The sequence below is a fragment of the Artemia franciscana genome, chromosome 8, assembly GCF_032884065.1.
Source record: "Artemia franciscana chromosome 8, ASM3288406v1, whole genome shotgun sequence".
In the NCBI taxonomy this organism is placed as follows: Eukaryota; Metazoa; Arthropoda; class Branchiopoda; order Anostraca; family Artemiidae; genus Artemia; species Artemia franciscana.
The window spans coordinates 6,407,548-6,433,489 of NC_088870.1; positions in this window are offsets into that span (position 1 = coordinate 6,407,548).

Sequence of the window (25,942 nt, forward strand, 5' to 3'; positions counted from 1 at the left end):
AAACTAAAAAAAGGCAAAAACTACAAAAAAAAACTAAAAACTAATAAAAAAAGCTAAAAAACTAAAAAAACTAAAATAAGGCAAAAACTACAAAAAAAACTAAAAACTAATAAAAAAAAATAAAAAAGCTAAAAAACTAAAAAAACTAAAAAAACTAAAAAAAGGTAAAAAACTAAAAAAACTAAAAAAAAACTAAAAAAAAGGAAAAAACTGAAAAATAAGCTAAAATAAAGGTAAAAACCAATAAAAAACTAAAAAAAAAACTGAAAAAACTAAAAAAAGGCAAAAACTACAAAAAAAAAACCTAAAAACTAATAAAAAAAGTAAAAAAGCTAAAAAACTAAAAAAACTAAAAAAAACTAAAAAAAGGTAAAAAACTAAAAAAAATAAAAAATAAAAAAAACTAAAAAAAAGGAAAAAACTGAAAAATAAGCTAAAATAAAGGTAAAAACCAATAAAAAACTAAAAAGAAAAAAAGAAAAAACTAAAAAAAAATTTCATCTAAAAAACTAAAAAAAACTAAAAAAGGTAAAAACTAAAAGAACTAAAAAAGAAAAAAATAAATGACGACACTCAAAGAGAAAGCGACCAGGACAAAAGGAATGTTCGATTAGCAATCAACAAAGCACCGGGACACAGGGAGTATAAATGACGACCAGGACATAAGTAAAAAAAAAAAACTAACAAAACTAAAAAGAAGGTAAAAACTACAAAAAAACTAAAAAGAAAAAAACTAAAAAAAGGCAAAAACTACAAAAAAACTAAAAACTAATAAAAAAGCTGGAAAAAAATAAAGGAGAAAAACAAAACTAAAAAACGAATGTATATACAGACCGGGACACCGGGATACAAATGACGACCGGGACACAGGGAATATAAATGACGACCGGGACACAGGGACACAACTACAACGGGGACACCGGGGGAAACAGGGGGATATAAATGACGACCGGGACAACCGGGACAGGGAAAAGTCGATTAGCAATCACCATCAACAAAGCTCAAGGGCAATCATTAGAATCATGAGGTATAGATCTGAATACAGATTGTTTTCCCATGGACCATTATATGTTGCATGTTCAAGAGTCGGTAAACCTGACAATCTATTTATATGCAAAGACAATGGGACAGCAAAGAATGTTGTATATTCGCAAGTTTTACGTAGTTAAAACCATATATATATATATATATATATATATATATATATATATATATATATATATATATATATATATATATATATATATATATATATATATATATATATATATATATATATATATATATATATATATATATATATGTATATATATATATATATATATATATATATATATATATATATATATATATATATATATATATATATATATCTATCTATATTCACAGGTGGGACATAGGGACACAACTACAATGGCGCGTAACTATTATGGCGCGTAACGACTTACGCGCGCAGGGGGGCTTGGGGGGGGTCGCAAAGCGCCCCCACCAACTAGGTGTTGGGGTGGCGCGAAGCGCCACCCCAACAGCTAGTATATATATATATATATATATAAATATATATATATATATATATATATACTAGCTGTTGGGGTGGCGCTTCGCGCCACCCCAACACCTAGTTGGTGGGGGCGCTTCGCGCCCCCCCCAAACCCCCCCCGCGCGCGTAAGTCGTTACGCGCCATAATAGTTACGCGCCATTGTAGTTGTGTCCCTATGTCCCACCTGTGAATATAGATAGATATATATATATATGGTTTTAACTACGTAAAACTTGCGAATATACAACATTCTTTGCTGTCCCATTGTCTTTGCATATAAATAGATTGTCAGGTTTACCGACTCTTGAACATGCAACATATAATGGTCCATGGGAAAACAATCTGTATTCAGATCTATACCTCATGATTCTAATGATTGCCCTTGAGCTTTGTTGATGGTGATTGCTAATCGACCATTCCCTGTCCCGGTGTCCCGGTCGTCATTTACATCCCCCTGTTTCCTCCGGTGTCCCCGTTGTAGTTGTGTCCCTGTGTCCCGGTCGTCATTTATATTCCCTGTGTCCCGGTCGTCATTTGCATCCCGGTGTCCCGGTCTGTATATACATTCGTTTTTTAGTTTTGTTTTTCTCCTTTATTTTTTTCCTTTTTTTTTTCTTTTTTAGCTTATTTAGATTTTAACTAAAAACTAATAAAAAAACTAAAAAATCTAAAAATCTAAATAAACTAAAAAAGAAAAAAAAAGGAAAAAAATAAAGGAGAAAAACAAAACTAAAAAACGAATGTATATACAGACCGGTACACCGGGATACAAATGACGACCGGGACACAGGGAATATAAATGACGACCGGGACACAGGGACACAACTACAACGGGGACACCGGGGGAAACAGGGGGATATAAATGACGACCGGGACAAAAAAACTAAAAAGAAAAAAAAACTAAAAACTAATAAAAAAACTAAAAAATCTAAAAATCTAAATAAGCTAAAAAAGAAAAAAAAAGGAAAAAAATAAAGGAGAAAAACAAAACTAAAAAACGAATGTATATACAGACCGGGACACCGGGATACAAATGACGACCGGGACACAGGGAATATAAATGACGACCGGGACACAGGGACACAACTACAACGGGGACACCGGAGGAAACAGGGGGATGTAAATGACGACCGGGACACCGGGACAGGGAATGGTCGATTAGCAATCACCATCAACAAAGCTCAAGGGCAATCATTAGAATCATGAGGTATAGATCTGAATACAGATTGTTTTCCCATGGACCATTATATGTTGCATGTTCAAGAGTCGGTAAACCTGACAATCTATTTATATGCAAAGACAATGGGACAGCAAAGAATGTTGTATATTCGCAAGTTTTACGTAGTTAAAACCATATATATATATATCTATCTATATTCACAGGTGGGACATAGGGACACAACTACAATGGCGCGTAACTATTATGGCGCGTAACGACTTGAGCGCGCGGGGGGGCTTGGGGGGGCGCGAAGCACCCCCACCAACTAGGTGTTGGGGTGGCGCGAAGCGCCACCCCAACAGCTAGTATATATATATATACAAATAAGTTGTCTGTGGATGTGTGGGCCTGTCTGTCAGGTGACGTCATGTTTGTGTGTTGACTGACGTCATGTTTTCAACTGACGAAATTACAGACCGGAACATCGGGACACAAATGACGACCGGGACACCGGCACATAGGGAACATAAATGACGACCGGGACACTCAAAGAGAAAGCGACTGGGACAAAAGGAATGTTCGATTAGCAATGACCATCAACAAAGCACCGGGACACAAATGATGACTGGGACACAGGGAGTATAAATGACGACCAGGACATAAGTAAAAAAAACTAAAAAACTAAAAAAAGGTAAAAACTACAAAAAACTAAAAAGAAAAAAAACTAAAAACTAATAAAAAAAAACTAAAAAAGCTAAAAAGCTAAAAAAACTAAAAAAGAAAAAAAATAAAAAAGGAAAAAAATGAAAAATAAAGGAGAAAATCAAAACATAAAAAATGAATGTATATACAGACCGGGACACCGGGATACAAATGACGACCGGGACACATTGAATATAAATGACGACCGGGACACAGGGACACAACTACAACAGGGACGCCGGGGGGGCCAGGGGTATATAAATGACGACCGGGACACCAGGACACAAGGAATATAAATGATGCCCGGGACACTCAAAGAGAAGTCACAGACTGGGACACCGGGACACAGGGAATATAAATGACGACCGGGACACAGTGACACAACTACAAAGGGGACGCCGGGGGGCACAGGGGGATATATAAATGACAACGGCGACACAGGGAATGGTCGATTAGCAATCACCATCAACAAAGCTCAAGGGCAATCATTAGAATCATGAGGTATAGATCTGAATACGGATTGTTTTCCCATGGACCATTATATGTTGCATGTTCAAGAGTCGGTAAACCTGACAATCTATTTATATGCACAGACAATGGGACAGCAAAGAATGTTGTATATTCGCAAGTTTTACGTAGTTAAAAACATATATATCTATATATATAAAAATAAGTTGTCTGTCTGTCTGTCTGTGGAACAGGTGACGTCATGTTTCTGTGTCGGCTGACGTCATGAAATTAGTTGTCAGGTGACGTCATGTTTCTGTGTCGGCTGACGTCATGAAATTAGTTGTCGTCATTTTTGCTTTGACGGTGACGTCATTCAATATATATAAGACATATGTTCACGTAGAAATCTATTAATGTTTAAGTTTACAATGACTGAAGATGCTCAAAGAGTCTATGCCAAAAACTTGCTGCTGATAGAGAAAGTCAGAAAAGAAAGCGTGCCGAGGAACTACCAGAGCAACGCGAAAGCAGACTTGCTGCTAAAAGAGAAAGTGAAAAAAGAAGGCGTGCCGAGGAATCAAAAGAACAGCAAGGAAACAGGCTTGAGGCTGATAGAGAAAGAAAGAACAGAAAGCGTGCCGAGGAATCAAAAGAACAGCAAGGAAACAGGCTTGAGGCTGATAGAGAAAGAAAGAACAGAAAGCGTGCCGAGGAATCAAAAGAACAGCAAGGAAACAGGCTTGAGGCTGATAGAGAAAGAAAGAACAGAAAGCGTGCCGAGGAACTACCAGAGCAACGCAGAAGCAGGCTTGCTGCTGATAGAGAAAGTAAGAAAAGAAAGCGTGCCGAGGAATCAGAGCAACCTGAAAGTTATCGCCTGGCTTTCAGGTACAACCCAGTCGATGATTATAGCTTGAGTAGATGTGTTCAAATCGGGACAATGTCTAAAATTTGTCCCTATTGCAAGGCCTTGAAATTCAATGGTGAAACAATGGGAATGTGTTGCGCCTCAGGAAAAGTTAAACTTCCTCTATTGGCTGCACCACCAGAGCCATTGAAGACTTTCCTTACTGGAACTACGTCAGAATCTAAGCGTTTTTTGTCAAAAATCAGAAAATACAACTCATGTTTCCAAATGACGTCGTTTGGAGCCCAAATTGAAAATCCAGATCAATTTATGTCTACTTTCAAAGTAAAAGGGCAAATTTATCATAAAGCAGGGTCCCTTCTACCATTCTCAGGCGAGAATCATAAATTTTTACAATTGTACTTCATCATTGATAGAAATTCTGAATTGAATGCACGTTGCGAAATTTCTCCCAAAGTTGAAAGGACAATCGTTTCCCAATTGCAACATCTTTTCCACGAAAATAATAATTTAGTGCGTCTGTTCAAAACAGCCATCGATTTGATGCCTACTGATACGCATAAAATTGTTATTTCCGCTGACAAAACGCCTCCTGGCCAACATGTGCGTAGATACAATGCTCCGACTATCGACGAAGTGGCAATCTTTATGGTCGGTGATCAGTTTTTACCTCGAGATATTATTCTTCATAAGCGAAACGCTCAGTTGTTAAGAATTGCTGAAACTCATCGATGCTACGATGCCCTACAATATCCTATCATTTTTTGGGATGGAGCCGACGGCTATCACTTTAATATTAAATTGATGAATCCAGCCACTAACAAAGAAATGAATAAGAAATGCAGTGCAATGCATTATTATTCCTATAGACTAATGATTCGGCAGGATGAAGAAAATTATATTTTAAAATGCCGTGAATTGTTTCACCAATTCGTCGTGGATATGTATGCTAAAATTGAATCAGAACGTTTGCTTTATATCCGCCTGAATCAGACCAAGCTCCGCTCTGAACAATACATTCATTTGCGAGATGCAGTTATAAATGACGGTAATACCACAAACGTTGGAAGATTAACAATTTTACCTTCGTCATATGCTGGCAGTCCCCGTCATATGCATGAATATGCTCAAGATGCTATTGCGTATATTCGTTTCTATGGTCGTCCAGATTTATTTATTACATTTACATGTAATCAATCTTGGGACGAGATACTGCAGCTTTTACTTCAAGGACAATCGGCGGTTCATAGGCATGACATTACGGCACGTGTCTTCCGGCAAAAGTTGAAATCACTAATAAACTACCTTGTAAAACATGAAGTGTTTGGGTCAGTGCGATGCTGGATGTACTCAGTGGAATGGCAAAAACGAGGTTTGCCACACGCACATATACTAATCTGGCTACATAAAAAAATTACTTCGAACGAAATTGATGATGTGATTTCCGCTGAAATACCTGATAAAAATGTCGATAAGGGGTTACATGATATTATTGTAAAAAATATGATACATGGACCTTGCGGTGCACTGAACGAAAATTCACCATGCATGGCCAAAGGAAGGTGCACAAAGTAATATCCTCGACTTTTAGTACCCAAAACAATTACTGGCAATGATGGTTACCCACAATATAGAAGAAGATCTACTGAAGATGGCGGTAAAACAGCAATAATAAAGAAGCGTAACGGTACCACCATCGAAGTAGATAACTAGTGGGTTGTTCCATATTCCCCATTATTATCAAAAACATTTAATGCACACATAAACGTTGAATACTGTAACTCCGTAAAGGCAATCAAATACATATGTAAATACGTCAACAAAGGCAGTGACATGGCAGTTTTTGGCTTGCAGCCCGAAATCAAAGATTTCGATGAAATCGTAGAATATCAGGCTGGAAGATACATAAGCAGTAATGAAGCTGTTTGGCGAATTCTTTCATTTCCGATACATGAACGTAGTCCAGCTGTTGTTCACTTAGCGGTACATTTACAGAATGGTCAACGTGTTTATTTCACGGAAACCAACGTGCAACAAAGAGTCCTGAATCCACCGGATACAACATTAACAGCTTTTTTTTCGCTTTGCAAAAATGATTCTTTTGCAAAAAAACTGCTGTATACTGAAGTGCCTTCGTATTACACGTGGGATACTTAAAATAAAGTATTTGAACGTCGAAAACAGGGTAAGTCAGTCGACGGCCAACCTACCATCTTCAAAGATACCACGATAGGAAGACTCTACACCGTTCACCCCAATCAACATGAATGCTTCTTTCTACGCCTGCTTTTGGTGAATGTACCCGGTCCGACATCCTTCGAGTATTTGAGGACTCTAAATGGTACTATACATGACAATTACCGTAGTGCATGCCAAGCTCTGAATTTATTGGAGAATGAACAACACTGGGATAACTGCATCAATGACGCGTGCGAAACGTCAACCCCAAGTCAAATTCGTGCATTGTTTGGCATCATTTTAACAACTTGCTCTCCATAAGCTCCTACAGAGTTATGGGAAAAATATAAGTCAAAAATGTCCGAAGATATACTCCATCGAAAACAGTTAGAGACGTCAGATATGACTTTTGATTTTACATCAGAAATTTATAACTACACTTTAGTTGTTATAGAAGATTTGTGCGTAAGTATGGCAAACAAACCTCTTCAGAATTTGGGAATGCCTTCACCTAACCGTATCGCTGCTGTTTCGACATGTGTAGAATTGGATCGTGAACAAAGTTACAGTACGAGTGATCTATTGTCGTATGTACAAAATAACATTTCCAATTTAACGTCGGAACAAAAAGACATCTATGATACGATAATGCATTGTGTCGATAACAACGTTGGAGAAATTTTCTTTTTGGATGCGCCAGGAGGTACTGGTAAAACGTTTGTGATAAAACTGATTCTGGCATCAATTCGATCAAAAAATGATATAGCGTTGGCAATTGCGTCGTCCGGAATAGCCGCAACATTGCTGCCTGGTGGAAGAACTGCTCATTCCGCTTTGAAATTGCCTCTGAACTTGCATTCTGCAGAAACTCCCACGTGCAATATTTCCAAATCATCTGGGATGGGTAAAGTATTGCAGCAATGCAAACTTATTATTTGGGATGAGTGCACAATGGCACACAAAAAATCGCTCGAGGCTCTGGATCAATGCTTGAAAGATTTGCGAGGGAAGTCGAAACCCTTTGGCAGCACCTTAATATTGCTTGCGGGAGATTTCAGGCAAACATTACCTATAATACCTAGATCAACTCCTGCAGACGAAATGAATGCTTGCCTGAAAAATTCTAATTTATGGGCACACGTAAAAACATTAAAATTAACTACAAATATGCGTGTCCGATTGCAAAACGATGACTCTGGTCAAACATTTTCAGATCAATTGCTGGCAATGGGAAACGGAAAGCTCCCAGTAGACTCAATTTCAGGACGTATACAACTACCTGCTGATTTCTGTAATTTAGTGACGTCCAAAATGAATTGATTGAAAAAGTATTTCCGAATATTCTAAAAAATTATAAAAATGATAAATGGCTAAGTGAAAGAGCGATTCTCGCACCCAAAAATATAGACGTCCACGAAATCAACAATATTGTTTTGACCAAGATTCGAGACCAGGCAGTCCTTTACAAGTCAGTTGACACAGTTTTGGAACCAAATGAAGCGGTTAATTATCCATCTGAATTTTTAAATTCCATAGATCTTTCAGGGTTTCCACCACACGTGCCACAACTAAAAATAGGCGTACCAATAATACTTTTAAGAAATATCAACCCACCAAAGCTTTGCAATGGCACGCGACTTGCCGTAAAAAAAACAATGGAAAACCTAATAGAGGCCACAATCTTGACAGGGCCTTATGAGGGTGAGGCTGTTCTTATTCCTCGCATTCCCATGATTCCAACGGATCTGCTTTTTCAATTTAAAAGATTGCAATTCCCAATTCGATTTACTCTCCTTCATCTCCTCCAGAGCTATGGGAGAAATACAAATCGCGAAACGATGGTGGATTAATATTTTCGCAACAGTATTATTGGTATGCCTGTTTTTAGTTGTAGCACGTGTGGTGAAAACCCTGGGAGATCCATGGAATTAAAAAATTCTGATGAATAGTCAACCGCTTCATTTGATTCCTGAACTCTGTCGACAGACTTGTAAATGACTGCCTGGAATCGAATTGTGGTCAGAATAGTATTATTGATTCCGTAGACGTTTTTGTTCTTGGCTGCCAGAATCGCTCGTTCGCTTAGCCATTTATGATTATTATAATTGGTTAGAATATTCAGAAATATCTTTTAAACCAAATCATTGGTTCACGTCACTAAATTACAGAATTCAGGAGGAAGTTGAATACGTCCTGAAATTGCGTCAACTGGGAACATTCAGTTTCTAATTTTCAGAAATTGATCTAGAAATGTTTCACCAGAGCGATAATAAAATAATTTATTATTCAAACAGGACTTACATCTTTAGGTTGGATACCCAAAAGAATGAAAATAAAGGAACAATAAAATACTATAAACAATTTAATGCCGGCTAAATTTCCTATAAACACTGAATAAAGAACATGATAATATTGGATTATGGACATTTTACAAAGAATATAAAGAATAATGAGCATTGCAAACAGAAGCATAAATATTAAATCTATTGAAAATACTATTAAATAATGTTTATATGCATGTGCGCAATCAGAAAACCAATAATCTAAGCGCCAGTAGAAGATCCAGCTATTGATCTCTTGGAAAGAAACTAGAATGATAACAGGCAGAATTATCCATTGAAATGGTTGTATTATATTTTGCAATATCACAGTATAGCTCAATAGCATTAATAGACACGCGCTTTGCAACATGTGCAGAATGAACTCAATGACAAGAAGATTTCCTATCTTATGTTTAGACAATGGCTTTAATATATCAACCGTCATCATTGTTTGTATTTATATAAACTACTTTGCATTGTAATATCATATTATATTCCTTAGATTATCTTGATGTTAGACCAGAAAGAACCCTTGCATAGTTTTGTCTTATGAATCATAGCTATTTTGTGGGTACATGAAATGGAATTGATTGCATAAGGAATAATTTCCGTATTTCTCGAATAATAGTTTGAGATTCAGCTGTCCTGATAAAGAACGTTGTTAAGCAATATAATAACTATAGCGTAATTTGTTTCAGGCATATAGGTAAGTAGTTATCTAACCGCTTTGCAAAATTACAACCCAATGAATAGCAATTCCAGCATTTCGACTTCTACAGATCTACGAAATCCAAAGTCTTATTTAAAGATGCGCTGCCACAAAAGTTAAACTGCGCCAATAGCTCTTTTTTCTTGTGAAAATACTCCATATGCACGATTTCCAATTTACGGTAAGAGCATGATCCTATTACAAATGTTATATTCACCTTCTCCTTAAAATATTTACCCTAAATCATCAGAAAAGGCTGCTGCAAATGGTAATTTTTTGTAAGAGCCTAATCCTAAGAAAATATCATATTCACCTTGTCCTTATAATATTTACCCTAAATCACCAGAAAAAGCTGCTGCAAATGCCGATTTTTAGTTTGACGTCAGTGGTTCATCATACCCAAATCTTGATGCGATGTGATCTGCGACTTATTTTGTCTGTGGTAATAGGTATTGGTATTTTTTGTTATTTATCCAAGAAAATTTTTATGCAAAATTAGTTTCTCAAAAAAAAAGAAAAGAACTCCATTTAACAAAACATTACCAAAAATAAAGTCAAATAATCCCCCAAGCGTAAAACTAGCAAAAAACATCAATAATAAATGAAACATAAAACAAACAGAAATTGCAATGGCTTCTGGTTTAACCCTGTCCATGCAGAAAATATGAACGTTCAATTGGTGATAAGTCCATTTATTAGATAGTGAAAATTGACACAAAAGTTTGGATATTTTGATCAAATATACAGTGATGGTCATCAGAAGAAATACTTAATTATTAAAACTAAAACCAACATATTTATACAGAACAAAATAATTAAGTTCTGGTCCATTCACTAGATTTGTTTGAGAGAGTTCAAAAACAAGATTAATCCAAAGTTTTCATTGTACATTTTCTTCTCTAATATTACCTAAATGTAAAATAAATTTCTAATGAAGGTGGTAAAGTCTTCTCAGTCTTCTAATTGCAAAATAAATGTTGTATTTATAGTTATATACTAGATCGGTCACATCTCCCCATGCATACGACATGTTTTGACGTAATACCTTAAATTAATTTTTTTTTCTAAGACCACACTGCATTTCTATGACAAACAAATAAACGTTCAAATGGGAATAAGTCCATTCATTAGACAGTGAAAAAAGATAGAAAAGTCTAGATTTTTTTTTATCACATCTATGACGATGGTGATCACTGTGTCTGCGATCGAAATATCCAGACTTTTGTCATGTTGATGAACTCTATCCTCAAGAGCACAGCAAGATTAATAAATGAACACGGAATCAAATAGAGGAGTAAAACTCTTAGACTTAAATTATACTGATGATTTTAGCATCCTAGATGAGAGAGGTTTTAGAGGTTTTACGAAAAATGGAGTAGCATTTGAAAGATATTTTCGGGATAAATTGCCTACCGAGTTTTCTGGAGGAGCCGACTGACTTACCGTATTTCAAACAGTAAGAGGTACGAAAATGTGGTTCAGCTCTGCGTTCTAGGCTCATAATGAGAGAAAGGTTGAGATGGCTAGGACAAGTTTTGCAGATGAAGGATAACAGATTCTCAAAGTTTAATCCTTCTGTCTACCGTCTACAGCCAAACGAAAAGTAGATCACCCCAGATTTGGGTGGAAGGATATCGTGAGGAAAGATGTAAGGGAAATTGAACTTCTTGGGGGGTTATCATGAGGGAGGTATTAATTGGGACGGTGGAGCGTAAGTAGCTGTATTAGCATGAGGTGGGTTGGTGCTGCCATGAGTTGCTAGTAGTAGTAGCTAGCTGTATGCGCCTTGCATACTCTCCGTATTGGGATTAGAAAAAGTCCATTAGACGGAGAGTGAATAACCTCTATGGAATATTTGCGTCTAGTTGTACAACAGTTATTCTCCGTTCTAAAGATGTTTTAAGGGGTAATTCTGGAGAGTTAAGTGACGGTTCTTTCATAGGATTAACTGCAGCTCATTCTGATTAAATATATTTGCTCTACCCCCCTCCTTCAAAAACCTTCAAGAAACGTAAGAAATAAGTGTTACAAAGGCTATGATTTAGTTTAGCAGTACCCAGTCGCTTGGCACATTTACACTCAGCAGTTTCTACTATTCATAGTAGGAACAATGTATATACTATGTATCATAGTATATACTATTCATAGAACATTTGTACTGTCATAAAAAGTACTCTTTTTTTGTGCTCAAAATTCATCAAAAATTTTCTCTGACAAAATTTCGAAGTCGACAACGAAGTTGAATTCCGACAACATTAGAGAACTCTACGAACATTCTATTAGTAGTAGTAGTAGTAGTATTAATTTATTAACCAAAGGAAATAACACAGACAAAATCAATCGGTAGCACACCAAAAGCGTTGCTTGCGAGGGTGTGTTACTAACAAAAAGAACAAAAAATAGAAGAAAAAAAGAACAAAAACAGAAAAACAATGAGTTAATCTAAAATGAGCAGAAAGGTGAAACCGTGTACCGAGAAAAAAAAAAATCATATAAATAATTCATACATAATCAAACAACATAATATCATGATCCCGAAGCAAAAAGGAAAACAAAAGAAAAAAACAAAAAACAATTATTTTCAATACTAACTCAATCAATCTCAATCTATTTCAAAGGTATACCTACCAAGAAGCCCCACACGCAGCACGGCCTTAAATTGATTAATTTGACCGGTAAAGACTAAATTATTATTGACCGGTAAAGACTAAATTATTATTAAAACTAGTGAATAAAAAGTTTTGTTTAGATGTAAACGGTGTACACAGGCCTATAATAATATGATTTTCGATTTGTTTGTTTTATTTCTTTATCCTTGACCTTTTCACTTTTAATTACTTATTTGTTCTGTTCTTTTTGTTTTGTTTTGTTCTTTTACACATTTATCTTGTTTTTGTCACCTTTGGTTTCTTATTGCGCACTAAGTCTTTGAATACAATAATTGACGTTAGTTCGTTTTATAGGATATAACAAGAAGAAGAAAGAGCAGTGGATATCTGAAAGTACCTGGGATATCATTGATCAAAGGGCAGAAGTCAAAATTCTCGTAGATAGGCATGAGCATAAGACGACATGCACTAGAGAATATCTAGATGATTTAAAAGCACAGTATAAGAGTCTCAATAAACAAGTCAAAACACGGACTAGGAATGATAAGAGGGTGTACCTCGAAACTATGGCTGATCAGGCGGAATTAGCCGCCAGACGGGGAAATAGTCGCACTGTGCACGCTATAACGAAGGAGCTTACGGGTATTTCAAAGGCTTCTTCAACCTAATTTAAAAACAAAGGAGGCATCCTATTAACCAAGACGGATGACATAGACCGACGCTGGATAGAGCATTTCAGCGAGGAATTAAATCAGGTGCCTCCCACAACTTCTTTAAATATCCCTGAAGAAGCACTGTTCGATCTTGGAATATATTCGGACCTCTCTTGCTGAGTGAAGTAAAAGAGGCTCTAATGACTTTGAAAGACGGAAAGGCAGCATTCAAGCATTCATCTACCCCCAGAACTGTTGAAATATGGTAGAAGAACCCTAACAGTGCCCATATTTGAACTTTTGTCGCGTGTTTGGGATGATGAAAAAGTACCGAGTGAATGGTCAAAGGCAGTAATTGTCAAACTCTTCAAAAAAGGACAAAAAGCTAAATGTAATAATTGGAAGGGCATCGCTTTACAATCAGTTGGTAGCAAGGTTTTGTGCCAAATTGTTCTCGATAGAATTCAAAGTAAAGTGGAGAAAGTTTTGAGAGATGAACAACATGGATTCCACCAAAACAGATCGTGTTGTGACCTAATATTTAGCCTGAGAGTCCTGCTCGAGGAATCTAATGAATGGAAGGTTCAACTACTCACAGTATTTATAGACTTTCTCAAGGCCTTGGACTCGATACACTGCGAGACCATGTGGAAAATTTTAATGCATTACGGGATCCTGAACAAAATTGGAAATATAATTGAAGCGCTATACCTCGATATTATGGGCGCAGTACAAACCGAGGGTGACCTAATAGACTGGTTCACCGTTCAGTCGGGTGTAAGGTAGGGCTGCATTTTATCGCCACTTTTATATGCCCTAGTCATTTTTTGACGATTTTGTGCTTCGTGGATGTAGCTTCAGTGGGGGTCTACAATTAAACCCACTAAGAGCACTTCATGATGGTTTTTTGCGGATGATATTGCGCTCTTCGCTCACGAATCAGAAGCTATACAGCACAATATAAATGAACTTGGACATGTGACAAATGCTGTTGGACTCTCCAGATGCGCTAACAAGACTAAATCAATGTCAAATGCGGTCATTCCTGACTTAGCTGAGGGACTCTTGGTCAACAATGAGGGAATTGAAGTAGTGAGAGAGTTCAAATATCTCGGCAGCATTCTTGCGATAGATGCCAATCCTGAAAGAGAAATTTTGTGCCGAATAGCATTGGCTAGCTCTGCCTTCAATGGTCTTAGAAATGTTTGGAGAAATAACAAACATTCCCAGAAGCTAAAGCTCAGAATTTATAATAGCAATGTCCTCTCCGTCCTTACATATGGCTGTGAAACTTGTAGCATCACTTCACAACTAGGAAAACGTCTACGGGCATTTGATAATAACTGCCTAAGATGTATTTTGAATATACATTGGGTGGAGAGAATAAAAAATGATGAGATTTATATCATGACAAATCATACCCCCATCCTGGATGCCATTAGAAAGCGACGATGGATGTATTGGGGGCATATGGTGCGAATGGGTGATAGAAGGCTACGTCATGACATATAGTGTTGGACACCCCTTGCCTCCACAAGTCAGGGAGACCCAAGATGACCATTGGCAGGATGTTAGAGAAGGAGGCGAAGCTGGCGAGGTCTTCGTTGGAGGAGCTTTGGTCGAGGGTTCAGGACAGGTCGTCGTGGCGAACCACTGTTGTTGCCTTATGCGCCCTCAGGCGTGGGAGGACCTCTAAGTCTAAGTAAGTCTTCCAAACGGAGATAAGCACTGTCAGTTTTGACTTTAAGGGTTTAGTACCGTGTCTTTTTCCTTTTACCGGTACCTTCCAAACTATGCTGAAGGCTATTTGGGAGCACTCACTTGACTATGCCAATTCATATTTTTGTCAAAAACAGGGTTCTTTATTCTTTGATTAAAGCTTTTCCTTTTTCCTTTTAGTAACTGAAACTTTTTCATGGGGGAGGAGGGAGGGAACGAGCGAAAAATGTACTTTTTCGTTGTTAGGAAATTTTCTTAAGAGGACAAGAAGAAAAAATGATCTTTGAAGGGCTTTTAAGTCCCCGAGCCCCCTAGTGAAGGCTACTTGCCTTCAGTGAATCAAAGTGTACATGAATATTTATAATTATGTATGCCAAAAGGGTAAGTCTCAGTATTACTTCAATTGTTTTTCAGATTACAGTAAAGATATTGGTAGAACTCGGGAGGTTATAAACTGTATTTAAGCCCTCATGTCCGTCACTACTACTACTGTTACTATTATTACTACATCTATTACTACTGCTACCGTTAAAGCTTAGGCTACTTCTATTAATTCTACTGCTACTACTACTGCTACTGTTATTAAAACAAAGGATAATATGGCGAAAATTTTGGAATATATAGAAACTGTTTGGAATTGATTCGAAACACATTATGTCCATTCAGGTTGTCAAGCGGACGCATCAGAATAAGCTGAAATTTTCAGTGTGCATCAAAGGGGATGTTGAAGAAACTAAAGGTGCTATGCGCATACCGCTATCAATACTGTTACAACTATTGCTACTGCGCTAGCTAAGGGTATTAAGGTGAAGCTTTTAAGGAATAAACAAAAACAAACAAGTTTTTTTAAATGAAAGTACGGAGTGACATTAAAACTTAAAACAAATAGAAATTACTCCGTATATGAAAGGGACTTTTCCTCTTCAATGCCCCGCTCTTTGCGCTAAAGTTTGACTCTTTCTCTTAACTCTACATTTCAAAACAGTAAAAAACTTTAGCGTATAGAGTGGGGCGTTGAGGAGGAAAAGCCCCTTTCATATACGGAGTAATTATGTTCGTTTTAAGTTTTAATGTCGCTCCTTACTTTCATTTAAAAAAGGTTGTTTTTTTGTTTAATTTCTGGACATTTTTGAATTAATGCATGTTTTGATCTTGGCTCTCCGCACATAAATAATTAAAACGAAATTTGCATATTAATTTTTTGGGGCTAAATGGCTTTTTCATAGTTTTAATCGGAAGATTTTCAGAAAAAAGGAGCGAGGGAGGAGGCCTAGTTGCCCTACAATTTTTTGATTACTTAAAAAGGCAACTATAACTTATGCTTTTTTACGAACGTTTTCATAAGTAAAAAATATACGTAACTTACCAATTAGATTACCTAGCGAACTTCTATATTCCTATGTTTTCATTGCGTATACGAGGGGGCTCACCCCTCGTCGATACCACGCTCCTTACATTACAGCTTAAATTTTGTCCCAATTCCTTAAGAATGACCCCTGAATCACAAAGGCCGTAGAATAAATAGTTGAAATTACTAAAAATACTTTAGCGTATAGAGCGAGGTATTACGAGGAGGTAAACCGCTCATATGTGTAATAATTTCTGTTCGTTTTAAGTTTTAATGCTGCTTCTCACTTTCAGTAGAAAAAACTTTTCATATTTATTTTTAAATAATGCTAGAAAATCCTGAGCCCCCTCCATTCAAAGTCTCTTCCCCCATGGAAAGTTCCTCTACGGAAAGAACCTCCCACGTAACCTTCCCCCCCTCAACTGTCCCACCAATACCGAAAATATCCCCCTGAAAACGTGGGGACTGCTGGGGAGTAAGCCGCCCCCAAAGACATAGATATGAGGTTTTTCGACTATGGTGAATAAAATGGCTATCTCAGAAATTTTATCCGGTGACTTTGGGGAAAAATGAGCGTGAGAGGGGGCCTAGGGGCCATTCAGTTTTTTTGGTAACTTAAAACGGGCACTAGAACTTTTAATTTCCGTTAAAATGAGCCCTTTTGCGATATTCTAGGACCACTGAGGCGATACTATCACCCCTGAGAAAATACAAATAAACAAAAAACAAATAAACAAGCATCCGTGATTTGTCTTCTGGCAAAAAATTCCACATTTTTGTAGATAAAAAAAAAAGAAAAAAAGTAACAGAAATACAAAAGCAAATACTAGAGGATATTCTAAACAGTATATTCAACCTATATTTTGGAATAGATAGAATATTCCAAAATCCCTTCGTTTCTTCATTCATTATTTTGTAATGCTTTGGCGCTCAATTTTACATAAGATGGGAGTGGGGGTTGATTTTCCAGGGAGTTGCCAACGGGGGTGGGGGGACTAAACTGCAGGGGAATCTCGCGAAGAATTGACGACGTGGGGGAATCAGCCTAGAACCATTTTCTAGATATTCTCCTATGGAAAATGGGGATGAACAGCTATAAATATTATCATAATCGTAAGCAAAAAGATATTTAGAGCTGGGTTCAGGTGCAAGGAAGGGGAAATCAAACACCCATCGGCAAGTATTGCTTTAATTACTTCAACTATTATTGTCTACTTCAATCTTCCACCATTTGAACATGATTTTAGTTTCTGAACTACGTGCTTTTTATGAAGGGGGGGGAGGTTAAATTTCCAGGTACTTGGCGGTTTAGACCAAATAAGATAAAAAATTATAGAAAAACCAAAATAAAACTAAATATAACCAAACTTACTGCAAAAGCCATGCTTAATGCAAGTATTTTGAGATAAATGAAATTCACTTAGGACTTAGAGCTGCATAACGTAATATTTTCCACATTATTCTCCAAATACTTTCAGAAATATAGTGATTCATATTTAAAGACAACATGTACCCTTCCTTGTCTGTCTTGTTACAAGAGTCAGAGAAAAAATTGATAGTCAAACGCCATTTATTCCGAATTTGTGTGACGATTATAATTGTAAGTTGCAATAATTTCGTGGATGAAAATGGAAAAATATTATGAACTTCAATTGATTTTTCTGAGCTTAGAGACTAGAATTGAGTCTAGAGCTATATAAATGTAAAAGGCAATTCTTTAGCACTAATATTCAATTTTTGTTCTATCTATGAGTAATCTATGAAGGTTAAATTGTCAGACATTTTATATACCTTAGAGGATGGCCAATTGAATTTGGAAAATAAAGAGGTAATGGGTGCAGTACCGTCATCGCAGGGGGGTGAAAAACTTGTCCCACTAGATTTAGAACTTTTGTCACATTAGGCCCTCTCACGAAGATTTTGCTCATTGGTGCCCTTTTCCCATTGGGTATCCCCCAAGATTTTGCTCTAGATCCTCCCCTGTCCATCTTTCTTAAAACTGACTTTGCGCAAACATTATGAAAAAAAAAGAATATTACATGCGTTCATGCGTTTACAAATATTATAAAGAAAAAAAAAATCATCACTGCCTTTAATATTTCAAGATATCCCCTCATGATGAGCATATATCCAACTTTAAAGATTTTTCAGACGATATTTATTATTAGGAAAGATAGATGGCTAGTATGGCTTTCTAAAAAAACAAAAAACATTAATTATGTCTTAGTCAAAGGTTTAATTGTCGTGTTGAAAGGAGTAGACTCTAGAAACGTACAAGTCTTTTGGAAAATTTTGACTTTTCCCAGAGCTTTTTCTATTTTCCTCATTCGGTTGTTGGATAGGTAGGGTATCGCTATGTTGTTATTATGTATGTATTAGTGAAAGCTGGAATGACTTGTCTCATCCCCTCGCAATACCTTTAATTTGAAAATTCGAATTTTGGTACTAAGTGAAAAAAAAATAGCTTTAAACTATCAGTAAAACTAAAAGTATAAGTGATTCCAATTGGTACTTTAGAATTTCCAAATGAAAAGAGAATGAAAGAGTCGATCTTCCATCGATTTGAATAGTGGAAAAAAGGAATGGAATACTAAGGTAGACAGTCATGTTAATTGATGCCGAAGGGCCAGAAAAAAAAAGCTGAAAAATATTTACTCAAAAAAGCAATAAATTAGACAACGAATAAGATGTGCGGAAATATCAGGCTTAGAAATCATTTTTTGAGAAACAATCTATTATTTTTTCTTTTTTTCGAGGAAAAAATTTTAATGATTTTTTTTGTTTTTGTTTTAGGAAAAATTTATCATTTTTTAAGAAGAGAAAAATATACATTTTTTCCCCTTGTCTTAAGTGCTTATCGACAAATGCTGCTATTAACATTTTATTCGCATTTGTAGAACTAATGTAAACCAATCCGAAGTCTAAAGAGCTCCTTATTGAAAATTGGGGTTCAATTGGCTGCCTATATATTGTCACATATATTCATACCAATCTTCTTGTGGCTGTCTTCTGCCAAAGTCTCCATATCTTACAGTTTTTAAGAAAATTGCATGCTTTTTTATCATCTTCGGTACGGAAGAACTAGATGAAGACACATACTTTGGTTTGACACTTTCCGAAGTTCTTTACCTTCCCGTCTTTGGCACTCCTTTTTATGTCAAACGTATATTCGGATTTGTGATTCTAGTCGTATTATCGAAAATATAGTACACAGTCACGAATCTATCTGCACCACAAAGTTTGCCGTGTTTAGATTATGGTAGGTCCATCGTTAACTCAAAATTAGTGTCTTGTGTAGATGCTAGGTCTTGACATAGGACAGCCGTATGTAAACCTACTGTTTCCACTTCCAGAGTTTGGCTGTATATTTTCAGTCTTAGGCCTGTCTAGGAATCTAAAATAAAACATTATGCCGCTTTGTATTACCTGTTTTCATTTTTGATTAGTTGTGCGTTAGTCCAAATGCCTTTCTATATTTATATGTTGAGCCTATAATAGTTACCATTCCCGAATCTACTTCGAATGACGTTTTTTCACAAGATTTTATTTTTTCAAAATACGTTTTAAAATGTTTTGTTACAACGAGCTATGGTTTGTTCTTTATTATTGCATCCACTTTTGCCTTTTTTTCTGTCCTGTAAGACATTTATAAATTTTCTAACTTAATTGTTGTGTTTGTTGTTTATTTCTTATTTATGTGTTTATTTTCTTAAAATAAATTCATTGAATGCTTGAATATTACTAGTCTTGATCCTCTAAAAATAACTGAAGAAATAATCGGCATCATGCGTTCATTCTGGGTAGAAGATCGGTTTTTTTTTAATTACTAATTTTAAGCAAAAAACACAGGTACCTACAAATGTAGTCTATTGAGAAACAATAAGTTGTGGTGAACAATTTATGCTATTAAAAAGTTTTTTTTTAACTTGAAGTGGAGGGAATGAAATGCTAGTTCTTTCACTTCCTCACTCCGTGGGTGCTCATGGGAAGAATGTCGGAAAAAGTAAGGTGGTTGAAAACAAGCGTTGCCAAGCATAGTATAAGCATTCATGTTCACTCTTGAAAATGCATTTGGACTGTAACATGCCAACGACACTGTAGACTAGCAGCCAGATAAACTTTAAAGGCAAAAGAAGAAAAGCCTTGAACCACAGAGTCTCACGTGGATCCCTTTAGAAATGATGGCTGATATAAACGACAAAAAGAAATGTCCTTTATTATGCTACAAAAAGCCCAAAGGTGGTAAACTAGTATTAGAAGAAAATCTTTAGAAACGGCCATATACTGATTAAATAACACGTTTCAGTTTCCAGTTTTAATTTTTACACATTTAAAGTTAGAATGTTTGGTAAACTGATGTTTGATATCTAAATAAAAGTTGGTCCAGGGAGGAACCCCGACGGATCCTGGTGCACATATTATAGTTATTCTTTACGATTTCTTCATCAAATAAAATTAATTTATTTATCAAATAAAATAAATCAAATTCGTCAAATAAATCAATAAAATTGAGATTATCCCAATAAGATGGCCAAGGAACATTTTGGGCGAATAATTTATGGTCCTAAAATTCTTAAAAGTTGTTCAGAAATATACGCTTATCAACATTTTCAAAAGCTTTAGATGCTCACATGGGAGACGGAATATTGGTTGTATTTCCAATAGCTGGTTTTTCTAAGTTAACACAATTCAACTTGGAAATAAATTGTTTTACGTTTTCTAAAAATTTTCTTAATAGTTATTTTTTTTTTTCTACAATGAATTTTTTGTCAATGGAACTGTCTGAACGAAATAGTGGAATTAAAATTGAGAATGGCAGGATTTATTCTGTTCAGGAGTATCATTCTTCCATGGAAATATCCTTTTTTGTGTCTACTTGTTAGAAATTAAATAAAAAAAACTAGTTTTTTTAGCTGAAAGTAAGGAGCGACATTAAAACTTAAAACGAACAGAAATTACTCCGTATATGAAATGGGTTGTCCCCTCCGCAATCCCTCGTTCTTTACGCTAAAGCTTTTAATTGTTTTAAAAAGTGGAATTGTGGTAAAGAGTCAAACTTTAGCGTAAAGAGCAAGGGATTTTTTTTATTTAATTTCTGAACGTTTCTGAATTAATACATGTTTGGTTTTGGCTCTCCGCACATAAATTATTAAAATGAAATTTGTATATTAATTCTTTTTTTTGGCTAAATGGCTTTCTCTTAGTTTTGATCAGACAATTTTGAGAAATAAGGGGTGGAGAAGGAGGCCTAGTTGCCCTCCAATCTTTCGGTTACTTAAAAAGGCAACTAGAACTTTTAATTTTTAACGAACGTTTTTATTAGTAAAAAATATACGTAACTTAAGGATTAACTTACGTAACAAACTTTCATAATCTTATATTTTTATTATGTATACGAGAGGGTTTGTACCCTCGTTAATACCTCGCTCTTTACGCTAAATCGTAAGTTTTGTCCCAATTCATTAAGAATGACCCCTGAATCAGAAAGGCCGTAGAATAAATAGTTGAATATACTAAAAATACTTTAGCATAAAGAGCGAGGTATTTATCTCCTCCTAAATACCTCGCTCTTTCTGCTAAAGTATTTTTAGAACCCCTCATGTTCGTAATAATCTCTGTTCGTCTTAAGTTTCAATGCTACTCCTTCCTTTCATTTGAAAAAAACATTTTCATGTTTATTTTTCATTGTTTTCTTATAGTAATGCTAGAAAATCCTGCGCCCTTTTCATTGAATTTTTCTTCTCCCATGACAGATTCCTCCAAGGAAAGATCCTCCAACATAGCCTCCTCCCCTCAGACCCAACCCAAAACAAAATAAAATCCCCCTGAAAACGTCTGTACACTTCCAATAACCAATACTATATGTAAACACTGGTCAAAGTTTGTAACTTGCAGCCCCTCCCCCAGGGATAGTGGGGGAGTAAGTCATCCCCAAAGACATTATTATTATGGTTTTCGACTATGTTGAAAAAAATGGCTATCTCAAAATTTTGATTCGTTGACTTTGGTAAAAATAAATGAGAGTGGGAGGGGGCCTAGATGCCATCCAATTTTTTTTGGTCACTTAAAAAGGGCACTAGAACTTTTCATTTCCGTTAGAATCAGCCCTCTTGCGACATTCTAGGACCACTTGGTCGATACAATGACCCCTGGGAAAAAGAAAAAAAAACAAAAACAAAAAACAAAAAAAAAAACAAACAAATAAACACGCACCCGTGATTTGTCTTCTGGCAAAAAATACAAAATTCCACATTTTTGTAGATAGGAGCTTGAAACTTCTACAGTAGGGTTTTCTGATACGCTGAATCTGATGTTGTAATTTTCGTTAAGATTCTACGACTTTTAGGGGGTGTTTCCTCCTATTTTCTTAAATAAGGCAAATTTTCTCAGGCTCGTAACTTTTGATGGGTAAGACTAAACTTGATGAAACTTATATATTTAAAATCAGCATTAAAATGCAATTCTTTTGATGTAGCTATTGATATCAAAATTCAATTTTTTAGAGTTTTGGTTACTATTGAGCCGGGTAGCTCCTTACTACAGTTCGTTACCACGAACTGTTTGATGTGATATATTTTAGCGGCAAATTGGTATTGATATTTTTAACGACAGGAGACGATTGGCTTTGTTTTATACTGGCTTCATTTTCAGTAATCCAAAAGTATTTATTATATCTTTCATAAAATATATGTCAAAATCTGTACTGATTCATATATAATTATTGACAATCTTATGTATTGGCTTTCACACATGTATTTGTAATAGATGGAAAGAAAGACTGAATGGAAAAGAAATAGAGGAAGAGTCAAAGCTTCAGTACTATTAAAAATAATATTCAGGGATTTATTTGATTCATAGATATTTCATTCGATTCATAAACAGGGCGATTCATAAATATTATCGATAATTTTGTGTATCGTTGCTCATGTGTGTATCCTTCAAACCTGAGTATCCTCCACAAATTCAATTTCACGTCTTTTCCTATGTATATTTCTCATTTAAAAAAATTAATATTCTGGAAATTACACTGTTGTGTTTGTCTCTCTCTGGATTACTTAAGTTAGGATATAGCGGGTAATTTCAAATTGTTAATTCAATCGTTATATTCGTTGTATTCATTGTTAATAAATTCAATCTATTAGTCTATTTAGTTTTGTTTTCTATAGTTTTTTATTTTATTTATATTTTCCTTTCTTCTCCTTTTTGCTCTTCTCTCTGTGAGCAAGTGATTTTTTTTTCTTTTTTTTTCTTCTCTGAGTAAGTGGCTCGTTCATTTTCCCCTTTTTTACAGGCCAAAGAGCCTTTGGGGAAATAGTAAAATGTAATATTGTATGTGTGTTTCGTGATGAATAAATCTTATCTTATCTTAATCATACTCTACCGTCGTTTTCTCCGTTCGACCTTGAGCTTACCGTCACAAACTGTTTGTGGAAGACCAATTTGTGTCTTTTATTATGTGATTTGATTTCCAGAAACTCCATAAAATTTTTAAGTATTAATCTGTACTGTGCTGGACGTTTCATGATTCCATACAATTTTATTAAGGTACAATGTGACTGCTAATCCTGCACCACAAGTTCGTTGGCTAAAGGATGGCGTTACTAGCAGTAAAAGTAAGTTCATTATCATATCAACCTCTTTACGTTTAAATTAAGCGCTATTTTATTTTATTTTTATATTTAGTGTGTAAATTAGCCTGGTTAACCTAATGAGACATAATTCATTTGGTTGGATGTAGAAATACACAATTTTTGTCTTTTGCAATGGTTTTTAACGTGTTTTGCTAATTTTTCTAAGGAATTTTGTTTTGTTTAGCACACAATATTCATTGTGTGCAAATCAAAGCACACAAGAATTATTTGTAAATAAACTTAGTTTTGATAAACAAGCTATACGATTAACCCTAAGTGCTATCTTATCCCACCAGAGGGATAGCAAGCATTACAAGATTCATTTAATACGTGGCGTCAATATAATAAAAAGTCCACTAGAATCTCTATCAACCATGACGGAGTAGTAGGCAGTGCTGATTGCAAGTCTTAAGAGTCCCACATAAAAATATAATGAAGTGGCGTGACCGTCTGAAATCAAAACATGTTAACTGCAAAACACAACTTATTTTTCTAAACTTATATAATTGTTTCCGCGAATTATGTTTTCTCATCGGATGGCCAGTTAGCAGTGTGGGGTTCGTTTCTTTTTATACGCGGGGTCACTATTTTAAAAGGAAGCAACTAAAAAGTCTATAGATAATGAAGGAGGAATGAGTAGTAACTGGATGTAAAATAAATAGCTATACGTAACAACAATATGCAAGCAAACACGCTCACAAATTAGACAAACAAGAACAAGAATTAACTAGAGAGAGTAGCTTATTATTTTGAAAAAATGGTACTTATCTGTTATAGCAACCCCAGTCAAGGATTACGCTGTATATAACTCGAAAACAAACCGGTTGCATCGGTCAGTATTAACAGACAATTAGCTTACGCTCAGTTGAAAACAGGTGACAGAATACATTAGACTTAGATATTTTGGGCAATATGTTTTCACATTAGGGGGAAAGGGATTATTTGGACAGTGGGAAGTTAGAAAATAATTCTTACTTCCTAATTTGCAGAGTAATTGTAGCTTACGAAAATTGCATGTACACCCGCTATAATTAATTCCCCCCCCCCCTAATGGGAAAACATATAGTCCAAATTTACTTCAAAGTGTCATATTTTCATCATGTTTTGGTATATTTCATTAGGATTAACACAACTTCACTTCTTGAGTGGGGTCGATATAACAGATAAGTATTAAAAAATTGTGTGATTATTTCGATGTTCTTAGCACATTTACCTAGACTAACAGTAATCACTACAGAGCTCATTTCCTTTTATATATGGTGGCACTATTAGAAAAGAAAAACTCCAAAAAACTGTATATGTTTTGACAGAATACATGGGCAGTAACGATGCGAAGTGAGGAGTCCCACAAGTCAACATTATGAAAGCAGTGCAGCCATCACAAAGCAGAGCACGCTAGATTTAACTCAGCCTTGTTTTCAGGCCACCCACCACCTAACACGGAGCTCGACGAGAGTTGTGCAGATTATTGTTGTGAGTGCCGTGATCAACGCGGCTAGAAGTCTTCTCAGAACCCGGGTTCAACCATACTATTTTAAAGCATTACAATTTTGAAGAACCTGTTCTCAACGAGCTTGGAACCCGTAAGATGAAAATACTTCAGGGTTTTGGTGGGTTGCACATGGAGAACCTGAAAGCGATTTCTGTTTAACTCGCTCAAAACACGCTTCAAACCCAAAACCTAAAAACACCACTCCAATTAGTTTATCACGATTTTTTGTATGCATTAACTTATCCTGTGTGGGGGACAGTAGGTACATATGCTTTTCTTAGTGTTCTTTTGTTGAGAGGTAATTGAAATTTAGATAAAAGATTCAATTTCATGAATTGAAATGGATACTACTAAACATTCCCAACCATCAGCAATCAATACGGCAAGGTCAATAGCCATACGTGTACCAAATTATAGCCGAAAATACACATACTCTGTTTTGGAATATTGAGCGCTTTATACTTCTTTTTGTAGAAAGACAATTTCGTTAAAAAAATTAGCAAAAACATATTAAAAACCATTGTAAAAGACAAAAATTGGGTATTTCTGCATCCAACCAGAT